A 12,283-nucleotide genomic window follows, 5' to 3' on the forward strand; every position below is an offset into this window, starting at 1 on the left:
TCTTGTCTACAGAGCAGATGCTGGAGGGCACCAGCTCAGTGCAAACTCTGCACTAAAATGCTCTGCTGGTCTGAGGTAAATGTAATTGCTGTGTGTCTTTCCCAGGGGCTGAGCTATTCTCCTTCCCTGGAAATGAAGAGGAAAATAATCAGCTGTATTAGCAGATCAAAAAAGAGCAATCTACCAGCCTTCCTAATGCATGGGTCATGCGGTGCCTGGAGCTGGGCTTTTTGTTAAGAGCAGCTCAAATAAGAAAAGCAAGCAAACCTCCAAACAAAACAGAAACCAAAACTAACAAAGGAAGCATCTGTATTCTGATGAACTGATATAGGTGAGGGAGGAAAAAACAAGTCATCAGAGACTTCCAAAGGCTTGCTGTTTTGGTCTGGAATCTGCAGCTTGGAGATGGCAGGCACTTTATAGACTGATGGTGATGCAGATGGATCTATGGTGCTATCCTAGGCAAAAGCAGGCTGAGTGATGAGAAGTGACTGATGATGCTGATCTAGGATGCAAGAAGGTGAAGACTCTGGTCTTGCTCTGTTTAGAAGAGTTGAGATGCACCTCTCCAGGGCAGCTCTTGTTCTGTTCACTGTGTTTTTGATGCAATGAGAGGTATTAAAGGAAGGAAGGAAGGAAACTTTGTCCCAGCATTGGCCTCTATTTTCACCTTGCATAGTAAAGCAGATAGTGTGGCACCAGTTTGTGGCAGTGCTGAATGAGCATCTCTCCATGGCAACATGGTAGGAGCCCTGGGCCGCAGGGCACTTCAGGCTGAGGTGGGTTGGTTCATTTGAAAGCCTGGCACAAGGCAGCGATGCTTAGGTTAGTGTTTTTATTAATATAGAATTTGTAATGCTGGGTTAAGGATGCATTCCTGCAAGTACATGAGCAGGACCATTTGTTCTGGTTACTCTCCTAGTTGCCAGAAGCCCAACTGGTTCGAGGTGAGAGAAGAAAGAAGAGAAAGGGTTGTTTTAGCTGGATGCCAAATACAAAGAGGGAGTATAATGTGCCCACAGGCTGCATCGTCGGCACATAAACCTAGTGAACAGGGGAGAGGACAGACTGCTTGTATTGGCACTGCTGTCAGCTCTCATTTTCTCACAGCTGGAGGACCATGAATGCACAGACCCCATTGATGGGATGTCCTGGTTTTAACCTTCTCAGTCCAGGGATTTGACAGCCCCAAAGCATAACATGTTTCTGTGTGCACCTTTCCAGTAGCAAAGGGTTTCGCACCCTTTGCTGAGTGGTCCCTGCCAGCCCCAGAGCTGGTTAGTGCCATGTTGCTTATCTGCACCTCTCTGTGGAGCGAGAGGTGACTGGCCCACAATTTCTAATTGTGATCATCACTCTCACTATTACTATCTTCAAAGTCCACAGAGCTCAGTTTTTTTTTTAACCAGCAACTGGTGAGAGAATCCTCATGAAATTTTGGTAACATCATTTTAGTACCTTAAAATCCTTGGCTTCTTGTAATCAGAAATGAGTAACCTGGTGTGAGAGTACCTCAGTACTCATAGTGTGCATGAACACTTGAAGCAGCTGCCTAGGATGGAAAGCACAGGAGGAGTGCAAAGAAACAACAATTTTGTCAGCCTGGTTGGAAAGCAGCTACAGCAGTGAGTAAATGCTTCCTTTTATGTGCACATGCAGTGTCTGACATCCAGGCAGAATGCTGACAAGCTGCTGTGGCTTGGAGGACAAGTTGAATGATCTGCATAAAGTCCTTACAATTTCCTCTCTCAAAGCAGAAGTGGCTAAAAAACCTTCAGAAGAAGAGGACCTGTCTGATTTTGTTGTTGTTAATTTGTTCTGGAGGGTTGGTTGCTACAAGGAGAGGTATCTCTGCTCTGTGTTACTGGTTTTGGATCTGCTCTTGGTTCAAGGAGATAGAGATGTCCTCTCTGTGAGCCATGAACCTGTTTCCTGGACCTTGTGCTCATGCATCTTCTAACAGACAGAGCAGCCTTAGAGTCAAGTGGATCTACTTCCTCCCTGCCATGAATGTTTCCACTGTTAATGAAAGATATTTTTGTTTTGGAGGAAAAACACACCCAAAGCCACCCTGGCAGGTTTGTTTGTGCCAGGTTTTGACTTGGATACTTAGTGAAACAGAGGAACAGCTTGAAAACAGTGCCGTGGTCCTTCAGCTGCCTGAGGAGAAGTGCAGGAGTAAAGTGGCTTAGAACTCCTTCAGTTCAGCAGTGTGGCATTCCTTGTGAGTGCATTGATTCTCACAGCCTTCCACCATCAGCTACCAATTAATGGCTTTGGGAGGGTTTGGTGTGCATGGGAAAACTGTGGTGTAGAGAGGTGATCCTGCTCTGTCTTCCTGGAAGTTTGTCATCTCAGGTGGCGCAAAAGTTTTGTAAGCACTGTCTGCTTGTTGCAACATCTAAGATTGTAATGGTCTGTGTGGGAGGGATGTCCATGCAGATGGAGATGCCTCTTGCCCTCAAATGTTTTCTGTAAAGTTTGTGGCCCATTAATCATGAGTGTGCGTCTTTTCTAATGGGCTGATGGTTGTAGATGCTGGATAAATTTTGTGCCGTGTGTTGGGGATCTCAGTCCCGGAGTTTGAGCTGCCTTTTGATTGATGAAGGGCTGCATTTGTTCTTGTCTGTTTCAACATTTGCAGCTTCTGTTTGAGTGAAACGCTATGGAGAAGACAGGACATTCTGTGTCTCACTGTTTGGGCTCTGCACCAGAGAAAACATTTCCCCTCTGAATCCTTTGCCCAGGAAAGAGCAGGTGGTGGTTGTTCTCTGCAAGAACAGCTGGAAGTATCTGTGGTCCCCTCTTGATCTGCTTGTATTTCAGAGCCCTGTCAGAGACAGTCTCTTAAGACACCAGGTCAAAGGCTTTAAATGCTGGAGCCCAAACCTCTCCCAGCTTTGCTGTAGTGCCCATGTGTGGTAGCTCAAGAGTAGAAGACCTGCCACACTGGCTCCCAGCCAAGGTCCAGATTGACAGGTATCCCCTCCCCTGGTGACAACCAGAGTGGATCCTCAGGGAAGGAGGCAACTCTAGGTTTAACAGCTGCACCGGTGTTGTCCTCCTGCAGTTTCCATGGTACTTTGCAGACACTTTCTGTAACTCACTCTGAGTAGCAGAACATGTCACAACATAACTGTGGGTCACTTGGAAGAAGTATTTCCTCCTTCTGCTTGACTTTTTTCTATCTGCTCTCTCATGGTCTTTCACTGTGAAGAATTGTTCTTTGCTCCTAACATGGTTTGCATGACACCAGTGGGTCCTGCAGGTTGTTTTCTTTCTAGCCTCAGTACATAGGTACCTTTTTTTGTGGTGCCCACAGCTTAATATTTCATGATGATCCACTGTCTGCTTTGACTGTGCTGCTCTGGAGTCTGAATTTAGACAAACGCTTTGTGGATGCTTTGAAGGGGATTAGAACTGACCTTTAATTGAAGAGAAAATGGAGTAATGTCAGACTTATTTGCAAAAGCATTCTGTGCTTCTAGCTGGAAGAGTTGTTGAACATACCGAAGAGAAGGAATTTAGAAACATGCCCACATGACTCCATATCTATTACTCAGCAGGCATTTTTGTTGCACATCTTGCATTTATTTTATTGCTAAAACTTTAGGCAATTTATCAGTGTTTCCATTCTGTAACTGGACACCCCTTTGCACTGTCTGCCTCTCCAGCCAAAAACGAAGTGAGAGTGATCTTAGCTAACAGCATGATCTCAGCAATTCATCTAGATGAAGACAGAAGTTGGCTGCTCTCTCCATTTATTCACTTAAAGTACTGAAAGCCGCAAATGAACTTGTTTCAGTTTTCCTAATGCTGTGATAAGAAAATAACCAGCCCCATTTCCTAAAATTTTCCGGAGTTGATGTCCATGTGCATAGAAAAATCCAACACATCCAAAGTCCAACTCACAGGTTCCTATACATGAGCACCACTGCTTGAGATGGCTTGATGGAAATAACGTTGCATCCAGCGAGTCAATCACCGTGTTCCACAATAGATAGTACACTTAATAGCAGCATAATTTCCTGTGTTGGCTGTAGTTTTTTTCTGATCTCCCCTCAGCAAAGATTTATATTTGAATGTCTATGGATTTCTGTGTTGTGCATATAGAGGTATTGCTTAGTATGGACTTTTGGGGACAACGGAAAAGCTTTGCCAGCTCTTGCTCTTGCTTGGTGAGGAAGGGAGCAGGCCAGAAGTTAAGCATACAGATCTGTACTTCTCTGCTAAGCCTTGTGCTTTCTCTGTGCTGGTCCATATTGGAGGATTGGAGATCCATCAACAGCAATAGAGTAAAAACTGTGTGGTAACTGGTTTTGGTGAAACTTTCCTGTGTGTCTTGGTTTCTCTTTCCAATGGAATTTCCTTGAAACTCTCTCGCCATCTTCTGTTCCTGCATCAGATTGGGAAGGGCCTTTGTCAATGGCAAGGGCTCCCAATCACTAAGATGACTAACTGATGATGGGTCTGGGCAAATAGCTGCCTGCCTGATCAGATGCTGATGGCTTGGCGGGATGTTTCCTCTCCTCCTGCTTTTTGGGTGGTCCCACAGTACCTGTCATAGTTTCCTGTGAGACTTGTATTCACTGTGCATGTGGGATTTGTTCTTCGCCTGTGACCAGAACGTGACTGGTGTTTCTTTAGGAATAACAGCAGCAGAACCAGGTAGCTGTCATCTGCTCTCCAAAAAGCACTTGGTTGCTGTTTTCTGTTATGCTGCAACAAAGCACTGCAGACTCTGTCTTTTGCTCCAAATGCAGGTAGCTTTCTTTGGTCTTTTGTGTTCCTGAAGAACCTTGTGGCAACGCTACACCAAAATTCTGCTGTTCAAGTTGAGTTGTGCCATGGACATATCCTTCCCCTGAGGGGAGGAGCAGAGCCTGGACCAAAGGTGACTGATGTTATGCATCAAACAAGGTGACTTGCCACAGTGTAGTTGGCATCAGTGGTCCTGGGAGATAAACTTCTGTGGGGCGTAGTGTGCCCATGTGTCCTTCCCACCATGAGATGAAACTTGGCACAGTCTGGCTTTGCAAAGCACAGTAAAATGCTGTTGGAGAACGTACTCCTGACCCTCTGCCCTACTGCTGGAGCAGAGCCTGCAGAGTGCCAGCCTTTGTCAATCTGAAGTCAAGGGGCTGTTGTCCCCCAAGGTGCAGGGGATGGAGAAGCCTTGCAGCAGGTTAGGAGGAGGGAGCATCTGTGGTTTTGTGTGTTCTGTGCCCACGTGGCAGAGAGTGTCTGTCAAGGCATGGGTTTACAAACAGAGGAGCTCATTAGTTAGAGCAGCCGGCTGGTGTGGCAGAAGGCCCGGGCTTGGGTAAGCTTTTGGGCAGCTACTCGAAGGAGGAGGCAATTGCTGAAACATTCATAAACTTGACTGTGAGCAGACTTCCCAGTTGCCTCATCTGCAGTGGAGATGAGGGAGTGCAGCCAGGAGCTGCTGTACTCATCCCAGGAGAGATGGCAGGGAGCAGCAGGCTCCAAAGTTAATTCTCTTCATTAATTCCCATAACAAATTTCCACCTTCAAAAGCCTAAATGAACAGAGGCCTGCCAGAGCAATACCTGGAGCGGTAGCTTTTCCTTTTATTTTTTTTTTTGCCTCGTCCTGTAAGGTTCATATGGAGGAGAGTGCTCTTGGAGTCTCAAGAAAAATAGCAACAAAACAGTGCTAAACACTGGCTATAAAAAAACCTACTTATTTGTTGCACGTGTTGAAATGTGACAATGGGGGCATCCCATGCAAGCCCTTGTTATTTTAGTTTTTATTCTTTGCTGCATATGTAAGTTGTAATACTCTTTTTAATAGTATTCCCATATATTTAGAAAGAAGGGTATAGTGTTTTAGCCTCCTAATACCTTCATTCTTTGCATGTCTCTCAAGGCAGCCAGGTGTGCTGGTACCTGGTTTTATGGGCCCATGTCCCACACAGGCTAGGCTGACCTATCTGGTTGAGGGCATTTTCCCAACTGTTGTCTTGTTTTCCTTTTAAAGTTTTCTCCTGTTTTCCTCCTGAAAAGTAACAGTGGATGGTGTGAAGAGCAGAGTCAGGAATTGAAGGATAACTGCTGCACTTGTCCTCAGTTCACCCTCTCATGTCTCTCACCACGACAGCCTGTGTTAGCAAAGATGACAGTGTGTTAGCCAGAAGAAATAAATTTTTTGCTGTTTGGGGAATTGGCTAATCATTACATGCCTCCGTTTACCCAGTTAAGAATGTGTTCTTTAAAACTGCCTGCTTTCTCCCAAGTTTGTAGCTCTTTCAAAGAGGTACAAATTTTGTTATAAAGTCCTCTGCAGCAATGCTGTCCTGAATCTGATGCTGCTTCCTACAGAGAGGCTCCAAGTGCTTCTGTGCAGCAGTTGGGGAATGGCCTCCGTAACAGGACAGAACTTGAAAGGGGTTCTTTTTAGTTTTTTAAAGGTACTTTTGCAGATGTTGTGGTTAAAGGCTTCTATTTTTAAAACCCTAAATCTTGGAATGTGGCTCCATAACACTATGTAGTGGGATTTGGAAAACGTCTGCTAAAATTGTATATACAGAACAGTGAAACAGTTAGGTCATGTTAAAGTTGTTAGACTTTCTGATGCTAGTGCATGTCTTTTGGGCTTTTGGTTTTTTTTAAATGAATGTTTTTCTTTTTAAAAATACAAATAATGGACCTTCCATTTTAGACAAATGTCCCTTTTTTATGATGGTGGGGTTTTTTTCCTAGTAAATGGCTTTTTTAGTGGGAGCTGCCTTGCTCTTTCCATCTGATGTCTGTGCCCACATCTCGGAATGTTTCCATTTCAGAAAGGAGGAGGATTCTGGTGCTAGCAGGCAAACTTCAAAAGCTGCTATGCAGGGAACTTCGCAGTTCGCATAGGAATTCGGGATGAGTGAGAAATAAAACAACACAAAAATCCCTTAAACTTTTACTGCCTGCAAAAATAACAGAAAAATTTGCTTCTTGGTTCCTCTAGTCCTTGTCATGCTAAGGTACTGAAACTGAATAATCCTTTCATCTCCTAAAACGAACCAGAGATATTTAGGAGCACTCAATAGCTTTTAAAGAAAATACGATGTTTTTCCTATTGAATGCTGCAGTTGTGCTGTCACACTCAGTGACTTAAAATGGGACTTTTGGGTGGTGTTTAGATGCAGGACACAGGTAATAGCCCTCTTTCCCCACATGCAGTGTTATTACTGGTGTTTGACACACCACAGACCCAAGTGGTACCCAGTAGTCATGCTCACCCTATCCCTAGCACCCAACTCCAGCCATCCTCATGGAGCTGAGTTTGAATTAGGCAATGTTTTTCTGTCCAAGCCTCCTAAGAGCCTATTGAGAGGGAAGGGGAATGGCTTTTCTTTCCAAGAGCAGCTGAATGCGGTGCCCTAGTTACCATGGTTTTTTAAATGGAGTACTTCAGAGGATGTACAAAAGCATCTTTAGTACTTGCAGTACAAGGAGAATGAAAGGACCTAGATTATGTCAGCAGTGTAGCGGAGGCTTAAGTGAGTATCATTCATTTATTGTTAGGAGATGACCCAATTTGGATTGTATTTATGGAGTTGGAGGGGAGAATGGACCTGTTTCAGATTACTTTTGAGCTTTAAATGTACTTACAGGCTTTGTGTAGGGATTGCATTGGCTCCTGCTGGGTAAACAGAGCCTTTAGGAGGGTGTTCCCCATGTACTGGAGCAGTGATGTATCCTGGCTTGTCTTGTGCTGCCAAAATGGGTTGATTCATACCATGTCTCTCCACATGGCCATGTACTGAGTGGGGAAAAAACTGAGTTGTCAGACAGAACTTGCCCAGCTGATTTTTATGTATTTTATTGTATTTTCTTGCAAGGCTTTTAAAGCCTCCAGTTACTATATAATTTGCAGACTGGTTCCAGCTAAGCAGATCCTTAGCTGAAGGCTGTGGCCCTGCAAAGGACTGGTGAAGGTAATGGGTCATGAAGTCTGCACACAGTGGGATGCTTCTTTTGGTTGTTCCTCCCCGCCCCCCCCCCCCCCCTTCCTGTAAAACAGTGGGTGGTCTATTTTAAACACTACCTGTGTCATGGTCCACTGCCTCCTTCTTTTCACCTGGCTGTGATGGCAATATCTGCATCTTCTTCTGGGAGGCTCCTACTGTCCTTTAAACAATTTTGGTGCTGCTGAGAGGAACACACCATCTGCAGGTCCTGTGAAGGATGTAATTTCTTGAATTATTTCTTTTCCCCTGCAAAGGTTCCTGTAGTCATTACATCACGCTCGACCCTGATGATGCAAACTGCTTTGAGAAGCATCCAGAGCAGAAGCTGCTGTCCTTAAACCCATCTGCAAATTTGAGAGGGGGAAGTGAGAAGAAAAGCATGGAAAACTTATAAGGAACTGAAGCTTGGTAAAGGTCAGCTTCTTCAGCAAACACTACATGCTAGCTCAGGTGGGCCTTGTGTGAAGAGCACTGGGAATCTGAGTTGCGTTGTAAATTCATTACCAGCATTCACATTTGTTTCAGTGGAGCCAGGGTTGCCATCTCCAGCTAACCAATGCTTTAAGTCTGTGCCTCTTCCTCTGCAGAGGCGCATGTGCCTCACATCCTCTGCAGCCTGCTTTTAAGGGGAGCCCTTTCCCTGTGAAGAGGAGGAGAAATGCATCCATCCCTTTTCCCATGAAGAGGGGGAGAAATGCTCCCATCCCTTTCCCCATGAAGAGGGGGAGAAATGCATCCATCCCTTCCCACAGCCGTCCCAGCAAGCCACAGTCTGGTCTGCTCCAAGGGGAAGCTGTATTCCAGCTCTGGAGGTGTACGGCAGGATGGTCGCTGGGACACCCGCTGGAGGGAAGAGAGGGCTGCAAGCACTTAGAGACTGTCTGGACTTGCTCCTTTGAAGATACCATCAGCTGCAAAGTCTGGATGCATCCAAGCACCAGTGCATCCATGTCCAGGGTGTGCTGGCACCACTTGACTTCTGCATTAAGGAAAGTTGTTGCTCTGTAAGAATCAGCATCCAATGCTTTTAGGTTTACAGAGACCTGCTGGCTGAGAAAGCTTTTTTGTTTGTAGGCCAGAGTACCAAAAGTAAGTTAAATGCAGGTGTATTGCACAGCTGGAGGTGGGGGCAGGCAGGTGGTCTCTTGGGGCAGGGTCCCTGGGGTCTGCCAGCACACCAAGGTCAGAGCAGCACCAGGTTGCCAGCAGCAATTGCAGAATTGAGCATGTAGGGCAAACTGGCATTTCCTTCTTTTCCTGGCTTTCTCAGGAGTGCAGATGGCAGGTTTTGAGAACTAAAGGCTTCATACAGAGAGGTCTGTCTAGCGAGGGATATGTAAACCTCAGTTCAGGCTTGGATGTGTTCCTTTTCTGTCTGTAGAAGGTTTAGGCTGATTATTCTGTTCCCTTTAGGTTTTCCTTCCTGGTTTTTTTTTAATTTTTTACTTAGATTTCATAGTGTTGATCCAAGTAAAGGATAATGAAAATTAAGTAACTTGGCCTGCCTCTTACACAGCCACTGCCGTGTGTAGTTAGCAGTTTAATGAGAAATGAGGCAAGGCAGAGCTCAGTTTGCTCTCATATGGCCAAACTGGCTGTGCAGGACTTAGGAGTAAGATGGGATAGTAATCGAGTGTGATGTTGTGGTCTTTAGGGCAAGACCACAGGAAAAGCATTGTATTCCTTTGAACAGGATGGAGCCTTTCACGTGATTTTTTTTTTAAACTTTAATTCTGTAATCTTGATCTGTTATCTAAGAGCAGGAAGACGTCCTAAACTTGGAAATGTATTTCATCTACTCAAGGAGAAAAAGATTCCATCTTGGTCTGTCTAGGGAGCCCTGGTGTCCCCCTGGTGTGGGGCATCTTGTTTGGCAGATGCTGGGGGTTGCTGTGCCCAGGGCGATGCACTGAGTGACCTTTAAACTTGCATTAGGGCTGGAGGGTTTTTCCTCTGTTGCTGTTGGCTCACCTCCAAGGTATGTTGTGGGCTGTGCAGTGCTCGCCTACAGAGCCTCCCCCAGACTTCCTCTTCACTGTGTGTCTCATACCTGGGAAGTCACTGCAGAGCAGCTCTCCACTGGTGCTTCTCACTTGGTAAAATCTGTCTGTAGGGGCAGTCTGTCATTGATCTGGCCCGACTAGTTAGGCTGACTCCTTCCAGAGCTCACTGGAATTTCAGAAGAAATAAAAAAATAGCTTTAATGTCAGTGGCCTTGCATCAGGAGGATCGATTACTGCTTTTTCATTCATCCTGCTAGCTTTTCTCCTAGACTTCTTGGGCATGTGCAGATTATAATTTAATTTCCTCTTTAACTGAATAACTTTGAAAGGACTAAAATTAGCTGTTTGGAGTTGTGACTGGGCATGCAGAAACTTTCATGCCTTTCTCTTCTACAGCAGATAATGCTTCAGGTGCAAGAGGGAATGGGAGCGCTGTCCTGTGAAGCAATCCACTGCACGTCATGCAGCCAGAGTCCTGTTTCAAGCCCTGTGGCTCTTTTAATCTCATTTGTGACCCTCAGCTTTTAAAGAGCACGGCTGAGCCTGCTTTTTTACCTTGGCAAGTTTTAGTCCCACATGTTATGGTCCTCAAGCCCGGAGAGTGGCTTTTCTGCCACTGCCACTTTTCTGCCTGATGCTTTTAACCTGGTTTCAATGTAACACCCCTGTCTGCTTTCTCCTAGTAACCTCTTGCCCTATTTCACCTACATTTTGTATGGAGTAGAAACCCTACAGAGCTTATTTTCTACTTTCTGGAGAGATGTAGTCTTAAGTTAATTGAGGGAAGACAGATGGGACCTGCCAGCTTTTCATATGCCGGCAGCCTATCAAGGGTAGAAACTGTCTGGTGGCTTGCCAGGATGAGCTTGTTAGCGTATTGCCACAGGGTGGTTAGAACTCGGGGACACAGGGAATGACTCCTTACAAAATTGGGCTGCACTAGTTAAGGTGTCCACAGAAAAGTGACATGCGTGCCTCACTCTTTGGAGCTTGCAGGGTGAGCCTGTGGATTGGCCGTAGTGTGACATAGTGTGACATCCTTGAGCATCCCTACCGTGGCTGGGTGTGGAAGTTCCAGGGCTGGCTTGCTCATCACCTGCCTGGGCTCCACGGTTGGATCCTTGAACCCCGGCGGGGAAACATGAGCTCTTTTCTTGAAAGACAAAACGCGAAGTGCTACAAACCACAACGGCTTCCACGCTAAAAATACCATAAAAGGCTGTGTCCTTAGGAGCTGGGCATGGGAGCAGTTCCCACCCACATTACTGCGGCATGAGTCACCAGGCTATTGCAACTGCTCTCCATGTGGATGCCCGGCTGAAGATGCACTGGGAACAGAGGGAGGAAGGGGAACTGCTCCGTAGCGCTGTGGAAGTGATGAAGAAGAGGATGACGTGCGGGCATACGTGAACACTTTGCTTTCCTTTTGTTAGATTTTTTTTGTTGTTGTTGTTTGGTAATTTTTGTTTGTTTGGTTTTGGAACTTCCAGCAAATGGTATTTGCTGATGATTTGAACTTAAGGCATTTGCAGCCAGGAGTCTTCTGAATATGCAGAACCCCCCAGTTTGCTTTTAGGAAGCACAGTAATTGCCACATGATTAATATGAAGCTGGAAAACCCCTCTGACATGGAAGTATGTTTTATTTACTCTGTCTAAGCAAAGTTTTTTTTTCTCTCACTATTCTCTCCCCTCACCTTCATCCTTTTCCCCCCTACCCTGATGCCAAAATAGGCTGTGTGTCCTTGTGACAAATGGTGTAAAAGCACATTTCCCTTACATTGCACACTGTTCTTCCCTGTGCTTTTTATCCAACAAGCAAGTATGAGGGAGTAAATTTGTTTAGGTTGTTTAGATTTCTTTCCTGAGATGCCACCCACCTGTCCAGGCCCCAACAAGGCTATGGGGTATTGTTTTCCCTTTTCCTTCCCTTCTGCTTGACATCTTGGCTATCGGGATTTACCGGAATAAGTTTGTCAGTGAGAAATTCTATAAAAAGAATCTTCCTTTATTTAGACACCAACCCAATAATGACCTCATGTGGGCACATCTTCGAAGTTCCTTCAGGCTGAGCGGACAGAGGGAGGTGGTGGCTGTGAATCTGAGCCCTGCCTCTTTCCTAGTACACCCCTCTGGTTGTGCTCGGTGGCTGTCCTTCAAAATAACCCCAATCCTGCTCCTCCTCCTTTGGGGAGAGAGCAGGGAGGCCCCCAGCACACTGGTGCATCTCTCTTTAGCAAAATTTTTAGCAGTAGAATATAGCTGTGGTGGTCTGGTTGTTTTTCTACTCATCACTTCCAGGT

At 45.6% G+C, this 12,283-nt stretch overlaps 1 protein-coding gene across 8 annotated transcripts in view; it reads left to right on the plus strand.

Moving 5' to 3' along the window:
* LOC104691818 (USP6 N-terminal-like protein) overlaps window positions 1-12,283 on the plus strand; it is an 83,284-nt gene that overhangs the window by 23,644 nt on the left and 47,357 nt on the right. Inside the window, exon 3 of one of the 8 annotated variants that reach the window (XM_039552768.1) lies at window positions 8,233-8,428. The exons of 6 other annotated variants lie outside the window; for them this stretch is intronic. The gene's annotated coding sequence lies outside the window, so the exon portion shown is untranslated. The remainder of the gene's footprint in view (window positions 1-8,232; window positions 8,429-12,283) is intronic. One more of the 8 variants, XM_039552769.1, reaches the window with a different exon arrangement.

Source organism: Corvus cornix, chromosome 5, assembly GCF_000738735.6.
Source record: "Corvus cornix cornix isolate S_Up_H32 chromosome 5, ASM73873v5, whole genome shotgun sequence".
NCBI lineage: Eukaryota > Metazoa > Chordata > Aves > Passeriformes > Corvidae > Corvus > Corvus cornix.